Here is an 8,929-nt window from a genome sequence, read left to right as displayed (position 1 = left end):
AGCCTGAGTAACAGAGTGAGACCTTGTCTCAAAAAAAAAAAAAAGAAAAGAAAAGAAAGAAAAAAAAAATTTCCAGTGGGCCAGGTGCAGTGACTCATGCCCACAATCCCAGCACTTTGGGAGACTGAGGTGTGTGAATAGCTTGAGCCTGGGATTTTGAGACCAGCCTGAGCAACATAGTGAAACCTTGTCTCTACAAAAAATACAAAACTTAGCTGGGCATGGTGCACATGCCTGTAGTCCCAGCTACTGGGGAGTCAAGGCAAGAGGATTGCTTGAGCCTGGGAGGTCAAGGCTGCAGTGAGCTGTGATCGTGCCACTGCACTCCAGCCTCAATGACAGAATGAGACCTTGTGCCAGGGCTGAGAACCAATGATGTAATTAATTTCAGGGACTTTGCATGTGTTCCCTCTATCTGGAAGACTCTATGACCAGATCCTCCTAGAGCCAGCTGCTTCTTATCATTCAGGTCTTGCATTAACATCCGAGGGCTGCCATAACAAATTACCACGTATTTGGTGGTTTAATGCAACAGAAATTACTTTTACAGTTCTGAAGGCCAGAAGTCCAAAATCAAGGTGTTGGTGGGGTTAGTTCCTTCCGCAGACCCTGAGGGAGAATCTGTTCCTTGTCTGTCTCCTGGCTTCTGGAGGCTGCTGGCAGCCCTTGGCATTGCTTGGCTTGGGGCTTCATAACTCTGCTCTCTGCCTCTGTTTTCACATGGTCTTCTCCTTTTCTGTCTGTTGTAAGGATATTTACCATTGGATTTAGGACCCATACTAATCTAGAATGATCTCAATTTGAAGTCCTTTACCTTAATCACATATACAAAGACCTTTATTCCAAAAAAGGTCACATTCTGAGGTTCCTGGTAGATCTTTTGGGAGCCATAATTTAAACCACTGCATCTCTCAAGTGTCACCTCCTCGTGTTAGCAGTGGCAAATCCATATAGGTCTACAGCAACCTCAATTCTTGCCTCCTCGGAAGAAAGAATTTGACTGAGGGGCATAAGGCAAGAAGGAGAGATCAAGGCAAGTTTTAGAGCAGGAGTGAAAGTCTATGAAAAAGTTTCAGAGCGGTAATGACAGGAAGTAAAGTACACCTGGAAGAGGGCCAAGTGGGCATCCCGAGAGATCAAGTGCACGGTTTGTCCTCTGATGTATTGACAGGCTTCTGGAGTCTTGCGTCTCTTCTCCCCTGATTCTTCCCTTTGTTAGAATGTTGGGTGTGTTGGGCCTCAGGGACAGGCCTCAGGAAACAATCTCTCTGACCTTCTTCTGCTCCCTTTTCACCTGCCCCAAGGAAAGATTCCAATCTTCCCCCACCTTTCTCACTTGGGTCATAGACCCTCATTCCAGAGAGGGTACTGCCCCATACTCTGTGGGAAGGAATGCTGAGCTTCCATAAAAGCCCAAGAGGAGGCTGGTGCGGTGGCTCATGCCTGTAATCCCAGCACTTTGAGAGGCCAAGGTGGGTGGATCACCTGACGTCAGGAGTTTGAGACCAGCCTGGACAACATGGTGAATCCCCGTCTCTACTAAAAATACAAAAATTAGCCAGGCATGGTGGCAGGCGCTTGTAATCCCAGCTACTCAGGAGGCTGAGGCAGGAGAATCGCTTGAACCTGGGAGGTGGAGGTGGCAGTGAGCTGAGTTGGCACCATTGCACTCCAGCCTGGGCGACAGAGCAAGACTCTGTCTCAAAAAAAACCAAACACAGCCAATCTAACAAAGTTGTCTATAGAGCCTGGTATCTACTCGGGTGATTTGGGGCAGGGGTGGGACTGAGCAGAATAGTCATGCAAAACCTAAAACATCCCTAAAGTTGGAGAGGGATTGGCCCCCTAAAATTGATGGGATGCCCCCACCATCATGGCTAAAGCCACCCCCATGTCTCTCAGGTCTCAGGCTGTTGAGGTGGCCAGGCCCAGAGAGGAGGAGCCCATGGAGTCATCTCGTTCAGCCCCCTGACTGGGGGCAGGACTGCACCCCATCCAGCTCAGAGACTGACTCACCCACAGCTACTCACTGGAAAGTTAGGCAGCTCCCTCCTCATCCTGCCTTCCAGGAAAGCCAGGCTTTCTGGAAGTCCAGAGGCTAGAGCTTGCCTCTTCCTGCCCAGGGTGGGATGAGGGGGGTGGGTTAGAGGATGGGGCGAGGGGCTGGTTCACTCTGACCTCATCACATTCTTGGACGGGGGAGCGGAGGAGCATGGCGAGCCACCCCCAGGTCCAGCCTCCGGAAGCTTGCTGCTGCGATTTGTGGGCTGGCTTCCAGGCAGGCTAAGAATGGAACTGGCCCCAGGAACGCACTGTAGGAGGGGACCTGTCTGCCTCCATTTGGGAAGGAAAATGGTGCAAACGTAGGTTCAAGTCCCCACACTGCTGTTTCCTACTGTGTCACCCTGAGCAAGTTATTTAAGCGGAGCACAGTCCTTTCCTGGGAAATGGAGATAACAATGACACCTAACTCATAGGGCTGTTTTGAGGATTAAATGAGGTACTTTTATCCTTTGCATAATTTCTGGGGGCATGGTTTTTATTCAGCAAATATTAGCTACCTGGAAAGCAAGAGCATTTAAAGACAAAGGGGGCCAGTGCGGTGGCTCACGCCTGTAATCCCAGCACTTTGGGAGGGTGAGGCGGGCAATCACTTGAGGTCAGAAGTTCGAAACCAGCCTGGCCAACATGGTGAAACACCATCTCTACTAAAAATACAAAGAAAAAATTAGCCAGGGATGGTGGCAGGTGCCTGTAATTCCAGCTACTTAGGAGGCTGAGGCGGGAGAATCGCTTGAACCTGGGAGACGGAGGTTGCAGTGAGCCGAGATCACACCACTGCACTCCAGCCTGGGTGACAGAACGAGACTGTGTCTCAAAAACAAACAAAAAATTAGCCGGGCATGGTGGTGAGTGCCTGTAATCCCAGCTACTCCGGAAGCTGAGGCACGAGAATCGCTTGAACCCAGGAGGCGGAGGTTGCAGTGAGCCAAGATTGCACCACTGCACTCCAGCCTGGGTGACAGAGTGATACTCAGTCTCTAAATAAATAAATCAGGCCAGGCGCGGTGGCTCAAGCCTGTAATCCCAGCACTTTGGGAGGCCGAGACGGGCGGATCACGAGGTCAGGAGATCAAGACCATCCTGGCTAACACGGTGAAACCCCGTCTCTACTAAAAATACAAAAAACTAGCCGGGCGAGGTGGTGGGCACCTGTAGTCCCAGCTACTCCGGAGGCTGAGGCAGGAGAATGGCATAAACCCGGGAGGCGGAGCTTGCAGTGAGCTGAGATCCGGCCACTGCACTCCAGCCTGGGCGACAGAGCAAGACTCCGTCTCAAAAATCAATCAATCAATCAATTAATAAATCAATAAAACAATAGGGCATTTTTCTTTAGACAGAGGAGCACCTATCACCAGCTCCATCGAAACTAGCAGTGCCACAGCGAGGCTTTCAAGGGAGGGGGCAGTGTAGTGGGGTCTGAGGGCTCATGTAGCTAGTGGGCAAAATACAGGCTTTGAAACCAGACTGCATGGGTTCAGATACCAGGTATGTTAGAGGTTGCATGATGTTGGGCAAGTCACTTAATAACCTTCCGTGTATCTCCGTTTCCTCCTCTGCACAGTGGAGGAAATAGCAATGCCAGCTTCACAGGGGTATCATGAAGATTAAATGACTTTTATGTAAAACACTCAGAGCAGTGCCTGGAACATGGTAAGTCCTACATGTGCATCAGCTCCAACTATCTGTATTATTTGTGTCTATTCAGGGTCCTCTTCCTCCATTCCCACTCATAACAATAACAACAGCAATAATAATATCAGCAGCCACTGTAAGTTATCCTCTCACTTTATAAATTATCCAAACAGGTGCAATGGCTCACGCCTGTTATCCCAGCACTTTGGGAGGCTGAGGATCACTTGAGGACAGGAGTTTGAGACCAACTTGGCCAATATGGTGAAATCCTGTTTCTACTAAAAATACAAAAATCAGTTGGGTGTGGTGGCACACACCTGTAATCCCTGCTATTCAGGAGGCTGAGGCAGGAGAATCGCCTGAACCTGGGAGGCAGAGGTTGGAGTGAGCTGAGATCATGCCACTGCACTCCAGCCTAGGTGATAGAGCAAGACTCTGTCTCAAAAATAAATAAATAAATAAATAAAAATAAAAAATAAATAATCTCAACAAACCCATGACACCATCCTTACCCTATAGATGGAGAAACTGAGGCTCAGGAATGCTGGGTAAGGTGCTTGAGATCACACCGGTGCAGCCAGGATTTGAACTCAGGTCTCTCTGACTCAAGGGCCCACACTTGTAGCCATTTACTATTATATATGGCACTTAAGGAACAGCTCTGAGCTCAATACATAGACCCTCATAAAACAATGAGACCCTGAGGCAGTGGCCTACAAGACATTGACTGTCATGTCAGTTGTGCTGTAGGTGTTCAGAGGAGAGAGTAAAGCTAGAACGACCCAGGGAGGACGTGGTCTAGCCTTGGACCTTGAAGAGGAGGTGGGACTTGAATTGGTGCATTGGGAGGGGTGTGGTTTCAGGTGGGGACAAAGGTGTAGAGGTAGGACTGGGTGGGGCTCCACTTAGAGGCAGTGTCTGGGATAAAGTCAGGGGCAGGGAGGGCACCTGGCCAGCTTCCAAGTGGAGTTGAGGCATAAAGCAAGGCTGAGGCCCAGGCCAAGAGCCGAGCACCTCCTTTTCCTGTTAGCCTCATTTCCCTTCCTCAGGGACCCACAGAATAAGCTCTCTGCTAGAAGCTATTGTCCCTGCCCCCTCAAAGTCCCAGAGTTTGGAGGCCCAAATGTCAAAGGGCAGTGACGGCCCTCTGGGCCAGTGGCGTGGGGGTAAAATAATTTACCAAGACAGTTGTAGGCAAAGAAAGGCAGATTTATTGGAGAAAGTAGGAAAATACGTTGCAAAGGAGGCAGAGGGCAGCCTGCACGAGAGAAGCTGACCGCAAAGAAACAAAGGCTGGCTGGAGATCTTATAGGACGGTGCTGGCGCTGTGTGCTGAAGACAGCTGTGCGCAGCACCACGACGCCAAGCTTGCCGTGAGCTTGTCTGCAGGTGTCTGGTGATAGCTGGGCGCAGGAAGATGGTGAGTTACTTGCGCAGGAGGGCTGTGTCCTGGACCACAAAGAAAGGCAGACTTGTAGCTCATCTGCTTCTGCTTTCCCGGGTCCCACCAGCCTGACTCCCTTTCCCTCATCAGGACTCCTCCACACCAAGGAAATAACAGTTCACCCTGTTCAGATTCAGCCTCGAGCCAGCAACAAGGGGAGTTAGAGGAGGCCTTTACCCTATTTTATTGGTTTATTTTCTTCTCACAGTAAATACATACGCCCAGCCTGTGGCAGGCATCCGGGCACACCCAGTACATGCTCCTGTCCTTCCTCCCCTTGCAGGTATGGAGTGGGACCCAGTCCCCACACAGACTCACTGTCCCTCTAAAACCACATCCACCCCCACCGCAGAAACAGAAGTTTCACTGAAGGTTTCTTAGGAATTTAAAAGGCAAGGTTCCCTCACATTTTTGCAAGACTTCCTGAAAAGCCCACCTCCCATCCCAGGGATTTTTTCCCTGGGGCCCCAGCTTCAGCCCTCCTCCCAAATCACAGCCTCCTCTCTGCCTCTCCAGATGAATCCCAGTCTGTGGCCCACAGCCCTCACATTCTTAAACTGAGTGTGATTAGCAGGACCTGCCTGGTGCAGAATGAAAATGTGAGGCCCTTGTTCAGAAATTACGAAGAATTTCAGCTGAGTCTGGTGGCCCACACCTGTAATTCCAGCATTTTAGGAGGCTGAAACAGGAGGACTGCTTGAGCCCAGGAGTTAGAGATCAGCCTGGGCAATACAGTGAGACCTCATCTCTACAAATAATAAAAATATTAGGCTCGGCTCGGTGGCTCACGCCTGTAATCCCAGCACTTTGTGAGGCCAAGGCAGGCGGATTGCCTGAGGTCAGGAGTTCAAGGCCAGCCTGGCTAATGTGGTGAAACCCCATCTCTACTAAAAATACAAAAATTAGCTGGGCGTGGTGGTGGGTGCCTGTAATCCCAGCTACTCGGGAGGGTGAGGCAGGAGAATCACTTGAATCTGGGAGGCGGAGGTTGCAGTGAACCGAGATCATGCTACTGCACTCCAGCCTGGGCGACAGAGTAAGACTCCGTCTCAAACAAACAAACAAACAAATTAGCCGGGCCTGGTGATGCTGCTGGTGGTCCCAGCTCCTTGGGAGGCAGTAGGTGGGAGGATTGCTTGAGCCTGAGCTGTCGATGCTGCAGTGAGCTGTGATCTCACCACTGCACTCCAGCCAGGGCAACAGAGCAAGACCTTGTCTCAACATTTTTTTAAAAGAATTTTGGCAACAGCTGAGCATGGGTCACAAGCCCTAAAGCTGACCTTGCCCATAGTGCACAGAATGTCAAGTTTTCATGAACTTTAAAGCTAAGGTCTGAGATCCCACACCCTCCCGCACTCCACTCCCAAAAAAGCATAATTTGAGAAGGGCTGCTCTGGACTACCCTCACCCCACACTCACCCCTTCGCTTTTCATCTTGCCCTTAGGCCCTCAATAGAAGGTTTGAGGTCTCATATTTGAACTGATTGTACCTTTCACAAAGTACTTTCAGCTGTTCTTTATGAGAGAGACGTTATCATCCCATTTTACAGCTGGGCAAAATGAGATTCAGAAACACCCCACCTGGGCCAGGTGTAGTGGCTTATGCCTGTAATCCCAGTGCTTTGGGAAGCCGAGGCAGGAGAATCACTAGAGCCCAGGAGTTCAAGGCTGCAATGAGCTATGATTGCACCACTGCCTGGACAACAGACCAAGACCTTGTCTCTATTTTAAATAGGAAAAGAAAAGAAATTCCTGGCTGGGCGTGGTGGCTCACACCTGTAATCCCAGCAGCTTGGGAGGCTGAGGTGGGTGGATCAACTGAAATCAGGAGTTCGAGACCAGCCTGGCTAACATGGTGAAACCCCGTCCCTACTAAAAATACAAAAATTAGCCGGGCATGGTGGCGGGCGCCTGTAATCCCAGCTACTCGGGAGGCTGAGACAGGAGAATATGCTTGAACCAGGAAGGCGGAGGTTACAGTGAGCCGAAATCGCGCCATGCACTCCAGCCTGGGTGACAGAGCAAGACCCCGGCTCAATAAAAAGAAAAAGAAAAAGAAATTCCCTCCCTGAGCTGACACCTTGCTGGCTAGTAGCATAGGTGGTACCAGCTCTGGCCTCCAGACCTCCTCAGCCCAGAGCCATTTCCACTACAGAAAGTACCCAGACATCATCCAAAGCCAACGCTCAGATGATGCAAACGTCAATGCAGAGAACTCACAGGAAGGAAGGTCATCCTGAGGTCTGATGAGTCAGGGGAGGACAGAGACATTCCTCACATTTTCACCAGCAGTTCTGCTGATAGAGGTCTCTTGTGGGTCTGGTGTTCGTCTAGGGTTGGGTGGAGCTGTTTCAACATGAGAAACGGCTATTACAATAAATACAATAAAAGATGGGCATGCTGATTTAGCAGGAAGTGAGTAGAGCCAGAAAAACAAATTGGGGGTGAGGGTGAGGGTGAGGGAGAGGGATGGGGCTTTGCGGTCGAATCCAGCGTCAAATAGGCCCATGCCTGGAAGGAAGTTAGTCTGAGACCACAAAAAATCAGGCAGGGAGGGACACTGCTGGTAGCTATACATATTGCTGTCCTACCTTCCTAGAGGACATGTGGGTAGTGGGTAGTTTATAAGAGAAACCATTGCCAGGAGCGGTGGCTCAAGCCTGTAATCCCAGCACTTTGGGAGGCCGAGACGGGCGGATCACGAGGTCAGGAGATCAAGACCATCTTGGCTAACATGGTGAAACCCCATCTCTACTAAAAAATACAAAAAACTAGCCGGGCGAGGTGGCGGGCGCCTGTAGTCCCAGCTACTCGGGAGGCTGAGGCAGGAGAATGGCGTGAACCCGGGAGGCGGAGCTTGCAGTGAGCCGAAATCGCGCCACTGCACTCCAGCCTGGGCGACAGAGCGAGACTCCGTCTCAAAAAAAAAAAAGAAAGAAACCATAAAGGGGTCATAAAGGTAAGGCTGGGTCGGGTGCAGTGGGTCACGCCTATAAGCCCAGCACTTTGGGAGATTGAGATGGAAGGATCACTTGAGCCCAGCAGTTTGAGACCAGCCTGGGCAAAATGGCGAGACTGTCTCTACCAAAATGAAAACATGTCTGTAGTCCCAGCTACTTGGGAGGCTGAGGTGGGAGGTCAAGGCTGCAGTGAGCTGTGTTCATGCCACTGCACATCAACCTGGGTGACAGAGCAAAACCCTGTCTCAAAAAAAAAAAAAAGCTATTAGGCCTATTTATGAGAAAATTAGATCCAGCAGATGAACCCAGTGTAGGGAACATTCTATAGGATACCAGGTCAATTCTCCTCAATACTATCAAAGTCATGAAACAAGGAGAGGCCTGGTATAGTGGCTCATGCTTGGAATCCCAACACTTTGGGAGGCCAAGGCAAGAGGATCACTTGAAATCAGGAATTGAAGTCCCACCTGGGCAACAAAACAAGATCCTGTTTAAAAAAAGAAAATTGCTGGGCGTGGTGATGGGCACCTATAATCCTAGCTACTTATAAGGCTGAAGTGGGAGGATCGCAAGCCCAGGAGTTTGAGGCTACAGTGAGCTATGATCGTCCCACTGCACTCCAGCCTGGACAAAAGAGTGAGACCTTGTCTCGAAAAATTGTTTTGTTTTTTTGTTTTGTTTCGTTTTGTTTTTGAGATGGAGTTTAAACATCTTATTATTAAACATCTTACTTCCCCCCCCACCATTTGATTCCTTTTATTATTTTTATTCTTATTTTTTTGAGACAGGGTCTCGCTCTGTCTCCCTAGGCTGGAGTACAGTGGCATGA

This window comes from Colobus angolensis, unplaced genomic scaffold (assembly GCF_000951035.1).
Source record: "Colobus angolensis palliatus isolate OR3802 unplaced genomic scaffold, Cang.pa_1.0 Scaffold26, whole genome shotgun sequence".
NCBI lineage: Eukaryota > Metazoa > Chordata > Mammalia > Primates > Cercopithecidae > Colobus > Colobus angolensis.
This window is presented reverse-complemented; position numbering follows the sequence as displayed.